General features: G+C 32.4%; 3 long non-coding RNA genes across 4 annotated transcripts; all 3 read left to right on the forward strand.

Annotated features, from left to right (window-relative positions):
• The first annotated feature begins 324 nt into the window (after positions 1-324).
• LOC145114445 (uncharacterized) lies at positions 325-4,459 on the forward strand. 2 transcript variants are annotated; one of them, XR_013711014.1, is made up of 3 exons: positions 325-440; positions 530-1,247; positions 1,668-4,459. It is a non-coding gene; the product is annotated as an uncharacterized LOC145114445 (long non-coding RNA). The 2 variants fall into 2 exon arrangements; XR_013711013.1 differs by lacking the exon at positions 1,668-4,459 and having other exon boundaries at positions 530-1,299.
• A 7-nt stretch (positions 4,460-4,466) lies between these two features.
• LOC145114446 (uncharacterized) lies at positions 4,467-7,579 on the forward strand. The gene is made up of 5 exons (XR_013711015.1): positions 4,467-5,424; positions 6,571-6,626; positions 6,707-6,898; positions 7,298-7,432; positions 7,528-7,579. It is a non-coding gene; the product is annotated as an uncharacterized LOC145114446 (long non-coding RNA).
• Positions 7,580-7,665: 86 nt separating this feature from the next.
• On the forward strand, positions 7,666-8,613 carry LOC145111517 (uncharacterized). The gene is made up of 4 exons (XR_013710286.1): positions 7,666-7,746; positions 8,069-8,116; positions 8,200-8,288; positions 8,423-8,613. It is a non-coding gene; the product is annotated as an uncharacterized LOC145111517 (long non-coding RNA).
• The last annotated feature ends 4,095 nt before the right edge of the window (positions 8,614-12,708 follow it).

Consider the following 12,708-nt stretch of genomic DNA (forward strand, 5'->3'; position numbering starts at 1 on the left):
AAAAAATATTTGTTTGTTATTTAACAATTAAAGAAAGTAAATTTCATGGTTTTGAACATATGATGGAACACAGGACAATATAGGATAAAAAATCTACCCTAATAAATAAGAATGTTTTGCAATCTAAAGCATTATGTCACTTGGCAATTTGTGGTATTTTTCATTTTTCTTAAATTACATAAAATTTACTAACTAATTACATTGTTAACCGAAATTGCCCCTGCAACCTCCATTTGTGTTTACCTTAAAATTTAAATATTGAGGTCACAAGCAGAAAGTTTATTTTTTTTAAATAAGTCTCGTTTTAGAGTTATACTTCTTAAATCGATAGGTTAAAGGAATTCGGAGCAAAACAGTTCCATTACAAGTTGCCTAAAGAATTTCAGTTCCACTGAGACCTTAAAGGCTGAGGATAAGTTTTTCTATGATAAGTGCTGCAGGTTTCTACTTTCTTTCTCAACAATATTTTATTTTTGTAATAAAGGTTTTCTTTTTTATGAAGTGTAAAAATGTTTGTGGGGGCCCACAGTTTGCAGGAAGCACAAAAGAGGATGAAGATCAAGAAACAACCACATATTCTAATGATACATTTGAAACGCTTCAAATACATGGAGCAGCTGAGAAGGTACAAGAAGTTGTCATATCGTGTTGTGTTTCCCCTTGAGCTGAAGCTAACAAACACCATGGAAGATGTTGATTGTGAGTACTCTTTGTTCGCGATGGTGGTCCATGTTGGCAGTGGGCCAACCATGTGCATTATGTGAGTCTAGTGAAAAGCCACAACCACTGGCTCTTCTTTGATGATGAGAATGTGGAGATGATTGATGAGCCAGCAGTTCAAACTTCATTTGGTTTGGCTCAGGAGTATGCAAGCAACACTGAGCATGGATACATCTTGTTTTATGAGAGCCTTGCTGGAAATAACAACATCACCTGCTGAAAATAACAACATCACCTGCTGAATCAAATTCAATCGTATGTTATTCTATTTTTTCCTTTATCTTTTTTTCTTTTGTGTTTTGTTTTTTGTTTTGTGATATGGTAATGGTATAGAACATTTTGGGTTAGGCCCAGGAGTATGCAAGCAACACTCGACGGACCTGTTTTGTTTACATGGCGTCTATTGGTGGTACCCAGTCCACCACCCATTTATAATTTAAAGCCAAGTTCAACACATGGTGGATTCACAGTCTTCACAGTCCGCTACCTTATCAATTTGGCTGAATCTACCTCTCTACTATTATCTAGTATCTACCTCTCTAGTATTATCAAGTATCTTTATATTTTTTTTTCACTTAAGTCATCAAAGCAAAAGTATGGCTTCTATATCAACTCACAAACAGGGTATAAATCTAATTACCATTATATAAAATCTTAACAATCTTCATTCACATCCAAAGTGCAAACATTACCTGTTGTAAAAAAAATATAGGGAAAATTATTAGATATAATGAAAAAATGTCAATTTGGACAAAATCAACAAAAATAAACAAAATTCAACTACAAATTGGAGTGAGTAACTTACTTTTTGGGGGAAGAAGGATTTTGGGTTCGACAAAAAATGAAGAACGGATGCCGACGTATCGCTTTGTTGTCTCCCAAAATATTTAAGTGATACCTAGTATTAAAAAAAAAACTAATGTTCCATTCAAATCACGTTATGGCAGTTGGGGTCGATGGTTATCCGTTATGTCACCGGTCCGGTCGTTCGGTGGTCACCTATGTTGAGAAGAGCGATATCTGCTTGAGGCGGCAACGGGAGAGGTGGTGGAAGACCTTGGTCGATTGGTGTTCGTCTCTCTCCAAATCTGTGTGTCATCCACTTCAAATTTTGCCATTGCTTCCTCCTCTTGTTCCGCCATCGGAGCTTACCAAAAAGATCAAAGAAAACGAGTCAGATGGAAATTAGAGGTTACAAAGCAAGAATGTCGAAATAATAAATGGGCGACTGATTTTACAACTGAAGGGAGTGAATTAGGGATTTTGAAACCCAAATCACAGCTAATCAAGGGACCGAGATTTGAGGATGAGTGAAGATTTAAAAGATAAATTCTTGATTTTCCTATTGAAATATGAAAATTGAAGAGGAAAGTTTTGACCGGTAAATGAACAAATAAGGGTGAGAGGGATAATTTCGGAATTTCACTTTGATAAAATGAGCGGGAATATAAGCTAGGAGAGGGCTTGGAGAATGCCACATGGCAGAAAAGTACTTATTTATTAGGATAGGGGATAATTTTAATAAATTAAGTTAGTGACACATGTTTAAATCTCATACAATTCAACTTTAAATGACATGTTATTTTATTAAATTGTTTATCATAACAAATACGAAGTTATTTTAATGTATTATAAAATATTTAATTTGTAGTCAATGTTACAAAAATTGAAATTTCTTAAACTAAAAACAGCATAAGGAGAAACCCATTAGGGGAAAATGGTCAAAGTTCACCCGACTTCCTTAAGAGCTTGGAAAGGGCCGGTGAGAAACTCAAAGCAACACCCTTTATCGCCACCTTCTCTAACCCTCTCAAACTTTACCACAGTTATGTAAAATCTGAATCCGCAAACCTAACCTCCAATATGTAAATTTAATTTTGTTCTTTATCCATGGTGATAAAAAAATACATTTTTTTTACCAAAATTCGTAATTAACAAAAATAAAATTCATAGAAAAGGAAAAGGTTTTACTAATGAGGATAATTGTCTGAGAAAATTCCAAGAAAGAGTGAAGCAATAATATGACATTTATATTCTTTAATATAAAGTCTGTTATTTTTAGTTTTGCAACTTTGAGTTTCTAATTAGTCTAAGTTCTTATATTGTCTGATCAATATTAAAAAATTTAGCTAAGGCTGCTGGGTATGGGCAACATGTTATTACATGTTACCACATCCAAAAGGTGTCACATCATCATCCTAGTCATAAATGTTGTTATAACACTAAATGTGGAAATGGGCAACACCAAATAACATGTAATAACACCATTTATTTTCTATTTTATTTTTTAATTTTTTTTTTGATGTTTGTAATTCCCATTTTTCTATTTTGTTTTATTTTTTTAATTTATGTCATAATAATTTTTAAAAAAACATATAAATTAAATAACGCATAATTAAAATAAATACTAATTAAAAACTACATTCCAACCAAAAAACATAAAACGACATTCCAACGAAAAAAAAAACATAGACCGAAAAAATAACAAAAAAAAAACATTACAACGAAAAAAAACACTAATCTTCGTCTAAATATTTCTGCTCAATCTTCGTCTTCATTTTTCGGAGTGTCTCCAACCGTCTCGGTGACAAATTATCCTCGCTAGTTTGAAGAATTGTCAAATCTTTCGCAATACGATCTCCGTCGGCTTCACGACGCAAGAATTCAAAATGTTCCTGTTGCAATTCATATCTTTTACGCGTGATTTCGTTGTGCTCGTCAAATTTTTGTTTCATTTCGGCTTGCTCTCGTCGTCTACTTTCGGCTTCATCCGCGTGCCGTTGAGCACGCCTTGCTTTGTCGCGGCCTATCGGTCGTCGAGGCGGGGAGATCTCTTCAAGGTCGTTCAAGTCGTCCGGTATCTCATCCGTGTCCGCATTGAGGTCGATGTTCGTCCACGCGTCCAAAACATCGACCGAACCCGAGCCGCGCGACCTCTTCGATTTTTGTTCCATAAATGTGTCAGTTTTATTCCACTTTGGGTCTTCCTTCACAATCTCCCAAATTTTTTCGTGCTAAAAAACGTGATCAGTCTCCACATGATATTTCTCCCTCGCTGCTCTATAAACGTCAAAATCGGTCGCACCACTTTTCTTGTGCGAGGAAAGTTTGTTGTAGATGGAATTGAACTTGGTGCACTTCTTGCTAATTTGAGTCAACTTGCTACTCAACATGTCGTGATTGCGGTAGTTTTCATCTTTATTCAAAATGGCACAAAATTTCACGATCACGGCTTCCCAAAAAGCAACTCTTCGCATGTCGTTTCCTTGCGTTGGATTTTTTGATGTCCCGCACTAAGCCACCGCCAACGTGTATTCCTCGTCCGCGGTCCACCATGTAGGAGGTTCGCCTTCCGATTGCTCCACCGCAACCGCTTTCCCTTTCCTTCGTCCTCTACCTTTTTGGGCCGTTTTTTCCCGCTCCCCCCGCTTGCGTCTCGGGTACAGTTTCTTGGGTGGGTTGTGGTTGTGTGGTATTTTGTTGCATTGTTGCAAATGGGTTGAAAATGTTTTGTGGAAGGTTTGTAGTGAAATGTGGTGGGGGTGAGGCGGGATTGAAAAAGTTGTCTTGTGTGTTGAGAATGTTAGCGTACATTTCGTATTGTGCAAAACCAAGAGGAGGAGGTTTGTTTTTGTTTGGAGGAGGAATGTTGGGGTTTTGATCCATAGTAGGGAAAAGAATTTTTTTTTTGAAGGTTTGAGAGTAATAAAATATTTGTAAAATATAAAGGTTGATGTATGTATATATATATATAGTTGAAAAAAGATTGAAATTGTATTAATTTTTTTTTACATTTTTGACCGTTTTACAACGGTTGAAAAATTAAAAATATAGACGTTGGATCATTTTTGCTTCGAATTCTTCCCATTGTCGAGCGTTACCACAGTAACGTTTATAACGTAACGCCTAATAACGCACGCCGGGCGCGGTGTTCGGCGCGTTATACCGGCGTTTTTACACCTCCACGTCGGATTAACGCGAATACGCGTTGCCCGTACCTAGCTGCCTAACGAAACAACAGGGTTATCATGAAGTCAAACTAAATCTTACAGGTTCTTTCAAGCATTTCATCAAACATTTGGTGTGCGTCGTCAAACCTGTAAACTTTGAATCACAAAAAAGAATCTAATAATCCCCCAATTAGTTTTATTATCTTTTTCCCATGACCAGATTTGTTAGAAAAAAGCAAAACTGATAAATTTATCAAATCTACTTTACCGTTAGGTGGTTGGAAATTCATGAAGAGAATCTAAAAATCCCCAAATGTGGGTTTTGAATTATGTAACAAAGAACTCCAAATTTTTAAGAGAAAATCAGAAGATTGATGAAAAAGAAAAATCTACCAGATATCGTTCGCCCAGGAGTGACGAAATGTGAGAAACCAGTCATGCTGAAATCGGATTAGATGAGTTACGAAATCAACACACACACAAATCGTTAAACACCCCCCCCCCCCCATAGTTAGTGTTTGGAGACACACAATTAATGTTTCGAGGAATAAGAAGAAGGTTGTATCCACAAATTTGAAGAATTGAAGTTGGTTAGAACCATTGATCCTCTTGTTCTTTCTAAATAATCAGATATCAGTCAAGACCATAGTAAAAGACATAAATTAATCAAATTTGAATTCAAATTCAAATTGTTGCTGATTTTAAGGGATTCATTGCCTAAAAAGGAAAAAAAAACAGGAGTCTAAAATAAAAGGTAATATATTTTTCGATTTGTACACATTTAGTCACTGAGTTTTTTTTTTCGTCCACATTTACCTCTTCAACTTGTTAAACTGTACACATTTAGTCCTTATGAGCGGCTACTCCAGGTTAGCTGGTAAAAATGACTTAATAGGGTAATATATTTCTCACTTTGTACACATTTAGTCGTTAATATTTTTTTTGTTGCAAAATAAGTCATTTTTGTTTTTGTATTCATTCAGTACTTATGAATGATTTTTTTAGGTTTTTCTCACGACATCTTATGTGGGATAGCCATATGGTGGTGGGATAGGTTGAGGTGGTCATGCTATATGTTGTAGGCCAAGATACCTGGTGCGGGCCGACTATAAGCTATAGGCACGAAGACTCGAGAAGAGCTGTTGGGTTAAGGCGGAATGCCAACAAACCTTGGGTATTCCAGTCCGATGACTGATTGGACCTGTTGCATGTGGACATTCCAGTCTGATGACTGATTGGGCGAAGGTATTCCAGTCTGATGAGTGTGGGTCCGTTATGCATGATAATACGTTTGTTGTATCGGGTATTTTGGGGGAAACTCACTAAACTTTGTGCTTACCCAGTTGTTTATGTTTCCAGTTTCTATCGTTGGTCGTGGGAAGGAGGATGCATGACTGTATACACTCATCAACAATATTGAGGATTTTGCGTTTCTTATATTACTCTGATTTTCGATAAATGTATTTTTGAATAAACGTTTTTTCTTAATAATGGATTTATAATTAGGGAGTTTTGCCTTAGTTAAAAATGAAAATTTTTTGTTGTGAAAATGAGACATTACACATAAACATCAACAGCCCCACACACTTCATCAATGATTGTCCCATGTAAGATGTCGTGAGAAAAACCTAGAGAAAACATTCATAAGTACTGAATGTGTACAAAAACAAAAATGACTTATTTTGAAACAAAAAAATATTAAGGACTAAATGTGTACAAAAATATTAAGGACTAAATGTATACAAAATGAGAAGTATATTACCCTATTAAGTCATTTTTCCCGGCTAATCTGGAGTAACCGGTCATAAGGACTGAATGTGTACAGTTTAACAAATTGAAGGGGTAAATGTGGACGAAAAAAAACTAATCTATGTGAAATTCCTGTTCTACCCTCTTGCAGTCCATCCCGTATATTCATCAATCCGTAAAATCAGCAAATCATACCGCTCATCAAGGGTAATCCCATTAAATCAGGAAGTGACTACTCCATATCTGTTGATGTAAACCCTAATCTTCACAAACTTTCTTGGATTTAGGCTTTACAATATTGAATCGACAGCTCCACCACCTCCACACCAGTGTTCGATTGAAAAGCAGAGATAGAGAGAGCGATTTGAAATATTTGGACTCATCACCATGTTCAGGTCCGATAGCTTCTCTTCCATGTTTCAATTCAACCTTAAGAAACCGAATCTCACCAATCACTTCAGAGCTTGCTCCGCCAACAGGTTCGATTTCTGATTTTTATTCGTCTTTTTTATTCCGAATTTGTTGTGGAGTAACTATTCTTCTTCTGTATGTCTGTTATTGTTTGATCGTAGTGATCCCAAACTTCGTCATATTTATAGCCATATATCATCCTAAGCCCCACAATTTGTTCAGAATTCTGCTCTGCGAATTAGTTGATAATAATATAGTTATAGGGTTTCGAATTTGTTGATTCACTAATGATTATCTACGTATGGTAGCACTCCTTAGGGTTTTTGTGTTAGGATTGCACATATCGGTTCAATACCTCTCTAAATTTGATAACAATTCCGTGGGATAATCAAATGGATAATATTTCAAATTAAAATATGATCTTGCATGCATTAACCATTAAACTTTATGAAAAATCTACTTGGCAGGAAGTAAGGACCGATGTTGTAGCTTGTGTAAAATATACTTCGAATCTAGAAGATCTTCAATTCGCAGATATTGTAATCGAACCAGTTATGGGAGCAGGAGGTGTGATACCTCCACCTGAAGGTTATTTTGAGAAGGTTGGGTTTTTATAAATTTACAGACTTTCCCCTGTGTTATAGTTAATGTAAGCAATGACTCTCACCTGTGTTATATCTTTTTAACCATTATGAAGGTCCAGGCTGTTGTTAAAAAATATAATATTTTATTCATAGCTGATGAGGTAAAGTGGTAGTTTTTATTTTTAAATTTATATTTTTATTTTGTTGAGTAGTAATAAGTAATAACATTTTGCAATTGTAATTTAGAGGTAATCTGTGCATTTGAAAGGATTGGAACTATGTTTGGATGTGATAAGTACAAGATTAAGCCTGATCTTGTCTCCATAGCAAAGGTATAATCACTAAACATTATATAAATAAAAATAAGTAAAATCAGATACTATATAATCTCAAATAGAATTACAATAAAAAAAGCCAAAAAATTTCAGTCCCTTTCCTCTGCATATATGCCTATGCATATATGCCTATTGGAGCTGTTCTTGTTAGCACATAAGTTGCAGATGTCATATCTTCACAAATCAATAAACTCGGTAAAATCCCAAAACTTATTCCGTGATTTCGTCGGAATTGGTGATTCCCATCATTGCGTGTAATTACATTTTCCAACATTTTATATTCCTTATGTGTACTTTCTCATGGATTCACCTATTCTAGGCATCATGTATCCTGTGCTGTTGCATTAGAAGCTCTCAAAATTTACCAGTACTTTCTTACTTTACATCTTCAAAAAATAATAATAATAATTATTATACAATAAATGTTTCTCACATTTTATATATTTTCAGGGAGAGACATTGGTGATATAGTAAATAAGGTGACATCAAAGTTTCAAGAGGGTTTAAAATCGTTTTCCTCAAGTCCTATAATTGGAGAGGTATTCACTATATATTATTTTTGTCATTATAAAATGTAGAAAAAATACAAATGTTTCTTTTTAGCCTATGATGATTTTGTACATCATTTTCTATGTTAATACTCATATTTGTAAGGGCATTTCCATCCTTTCAGGTGATTATGTACATCATTTTCTATTTTAATACTCATATTTGCTGTGGAGTAACTACCCTTCAAAGTCTATGCATATGGAGCAAAATTGCGGTGGGAAAAAATCTGTGAATGGTGAGTGTGGGAGATGATATATATGTATAAATTCTTTACTCTTCTAATAAAATCTTTTTTATCTACTAAACTAAGCTCTGATCATGAAATTTACTTTTCATTCCAGTTTTTGGTTAAGATACAAACAGATTGTTATTTCCTTTCTAATGTATCCATAAATGAAATGTTAAAAAAGATGCATAGACTAGAAAGTAACCTTGTGAGTTCACTATAATTACAATGTTATATCTAGCCTTTAAGCCAATCTTTTGTATCAATATAATAGCTTTTGTCATTACTCACTCCTCCCCGTCTATCAATGCTCCCAATCTTACTACTCTTTACTCAATATACTCGAAAGAATAATTAGACCCCTGTTCATTTAATTTTATTTCTAAAATTTTTTTATCTCAATATACCTGGTTCTTTGGTTATCGTTGTTCTTTTTATTTATAATTTTGGATTTGACACTATTGGCTAAAAGACTACAATAACGCATTAATCAAAAATATGGGTTGCCATGGAGGCGGTCTAATAAAAAATTGAACGTCTTAATTATTTATTTGTTATAAGTTTAATTTACATTTATATATACATTATTATTTACGAAATAACTTTTATGTATCATATTTTTAATAAACTAATTAAATAAAATTTTTTAAATCATTGATTTTTCATTATCATTTTAATCATCAATATACTTTGTTTTAGTTTCAATTTCTCAATTAAGCATTCAACATTCATGTTATCGACTATGATGGAGCGTTTTACTTTTTTGTTTTTTTGTTTTTCTTTTTTTCCCGGTTATAGCATTGGCCTTTAATTTCAATGTTGATTATAGCATTTCTTTCATTTTCTTTTTTCAGTTCTAGCATTCAACTTTTATTTTAATGTCAATTATATCACTTTTTTTTTTCAATTTTAACATTCAACTTTCGTTGGCCTTTAATTTCAATGTTGATTATAGCATATCCTTCATTTTTCTTTCAATTCTAGCATTCAACTTTTATTTTAATGTCAATTATATCATTTTTTTCAATTTTAACATTCAACTTTCGTGTTAATGTTGATTATAGCATTTTGCTTTCATTTTCTTTTTGAAGTATAACATGTAACTTTCATGTTAATGTCGATTATAACATTTAATTTCATCTCAATGATAATTATAGTATTTGTATGTTAATTATAGCATTTTTAATTTAATGTGAATAATAGCATTTTACTTTCGTGTTAAAATCATTCATATCATTTTATTTTTTAAAAATTGTCATTTACAACAGTCTACTTCATAAAAATTGTCTTTTTATTTTATTTTTTTAAGATTTCGAACATGAAAGGAGTAGATATGAATTCTATAGTTGAAAAATATTTAGTAAAAAAAACATTGCACATATAGGAATCTTGGAACAAGAAGTACAAATTTAGGAATCTTGGAACAAAGAAGTTTTTGCATTGAAATGTGTAAACAAGAGTGTTTGCAAATTCATGATAATGCCTATGTTTTTGTTAGTATATGTTATTTTAACTTATCACCCGTGTAGTACATGAGTTTTAACCTAGTAAATGAATAGTTTTAATCTCATTTTGCCAAGTGTCACTCTAATACAACTCCTCATTAATATTATGTCATGTGTCAAGTAGATATATTAGACAACTCATTTCAAAATTCAAATTTATATTTTCTAATTATATGTTAAATTTGAAGTTATAATAACTTTAAAATTTTATATATCTCTTAATTAATAATTTATTTAAAATAATTGATTAATAATTATAATTTTTTATTATGAAAGTTTAATTAATTTTATAACCATGGTTCTCACGGGTTATAAACTAGTTTAGAAATAAATAAGGAGGATAATACTTAGAATGTTATAAATATAAATTTACCCTTTATCCTATTTTTATTTGTATTACCTGTGCTTTTTCATTTAGTTATTGTTTTTTCTTTCTCAATAATTCAATATATACATATCAATACTTACTAGCATCCTAAATTTTTTAATCAATTAAAGAAAGTGGGGAGCATTAAAAAGAAAAGCGTGTGACCAAAACGGAGAAGGTTGGAAGGAAGATGTCTTTTCAATTTGGGTTTTAAAATTTTAATTAATGTATAGGTGGTATTCACTTCATAAAAATAGTTTTGACCATATAAGTGCGAATAGCAACACCCAATATATTTCTATATTTTTTTATAAGTTGCTCTTATAAAATTAGAATTTGTTGTATATTTCAAATTTTTACTAATACTTCAAGCTTTAAAAAACCTTCCAAACTTTATTTAAATTCCTAATTTTTTTTGGAAATTGAACAAGTTAAATTACAATATGACATTGAAAAGTCTAAGGGCGTGTTTAGCACAGACCGTTTGAGAGCTTTTAGTGTTTGAAAAAACGCTCCATTTTGAACGAAAAGTCTTGTTTGACACTACAAGCTTCTAGCGTTTGGTTTAAACAAAACGTTCCAAATCGAAAAGTTATTTCACATAGTGTTTAACAAAACGCTACATTTTACAAACTATCCACTGCCAACTAATTTTGCAAGAAACTCCCTAAGAAAGAAAAAACAAACTTCTCCTCAAAGTTGGTCTCATATGTAGTTTTCCTTCTAGAAACATGAAGCATTTGTGTTTATATCTTATGGGTCATACTTTTGAGATTTTTTGTAATTTTTCAATTTCTATCAAAATCAATTCGAAATTGAATTTCTTATTTGCTTACTGTCACACCATTAAAATACATGGCTAACCATTTTTAAACCAAGAGGATTGATCTGATTTGTAAGTACTAAGTAAATTTGTGAAAAGTTAACTAATAACTAAATACTTTTGCTGAATAATATATGATGTAACTTATAAATTTTATAATATTACAAAGGTAAAAAGAAAAATATTATAATCGAATGATTAGAACTTTTTCAATTTCAACTTGAAACATATAACATATGAGATTTAAAAAAAAATATTATGATATGTCGTTCAATATATATATATATATATATATATATATATATATATATATATATATATATATATATATATATATATATATACACGACATACCGATATTGACAATTAATAGTATTTTAAAAAAATCATAAAATCGAGAACTTCTAATCATTATTATATATATATTAAAGTTGTGGAAGAAATGAATAGTGAAGTTGACATACTTTGTCTAGGTTTGGTCCCTTGGTTTACATATCCGGTCCCTGTACTTCTTTAATTAATTTATTCATGTACTTTTGTTTGTGTTCCATTCAACTTCCCATTTTTTTGACAGAATTGGTCCCTGTATTATTGTTGGAAGTTAGGAATACTAAATTTGGATGTTTTTTGGCAACTTTGCTCATTATTCTTTACCCATTTTGACACTTTTGGTCCTTGCAATCAATATTTTTACACTTTTTTGGAACCTTTTAATATTTAAAGTTTGGCCACAAAACTTTAACGGTTTGACAACTTTGATCACTTTTCTAAAAAGTTGCTAATTCCTACCCCTTTAATTCTTTAGCCATTTTCACACTTCTGGTCCTTGCAGTCAAAACTTTTACATTTTTTGTCCGGGGCACAGCCCGGACTTTTCATCCTTCGACTTTCTATGTCTGTCATATTTATCAATTCGGAAACAACATTGAAAGCTTCTGGCCTCCGCGTAGCGTGGGTAACCTTTCTAGTTTGATTATAATATTTTTTTTACCTTTTTGGTAGGAATCACGAGGACAAATTTTGGTTCTAAGATTGAAAAAATAAATGGTCAAAATTTGATTTTATTTATTGTTACATCGTTATGTTTCACCTATATTTTTTTTCCTTTTAATTTATTTCAATTCATACGCTTAGAATCGAAATAAGTTTACAACCGCTAATACTCGAGTAACGGGAAGTTAACGTCGTTTATGGAAAGATTTTTGGGTCGTTACAATTCTCCCCTCCTTAAAATGATTATGTTATCGGAATCAGATATCGACATAGACAACTTAGTGTAACGAACTTTAATGTTTTCTACCACCTAGGTCACTTTTGATCACTACATGTCCTCTCATTGGGACTTAATGAGCTTGACTCGTTTCATCCTCCGATGTTTGGTCTTTCTCTAACCAAGATATCTACATGCTCCTCCATCCTGTGCATTGATTAGTCGAATCACAAATCGTCTATCAACAAGACACTTGGCTCTTCACTTGCCTCGATTGTC

Source organism: Lactuca virosa, chromosome 5 (genome assembly GCF_052849685.1).
Source record: "Lactuca virosa cultivar CGN04683 chromosome 5, Lactuca_virosa_CGN04683_v6, whole genome shotgun sequence".
In the NCBI taxonomy this organism is placed as follows: domain Eukaryota; kingdom Viridiplantae; phylum Streptophyta; class Magnoliopsida; order Asterales; family Asteraceae; genus Lactuca; species Lactuca virosa.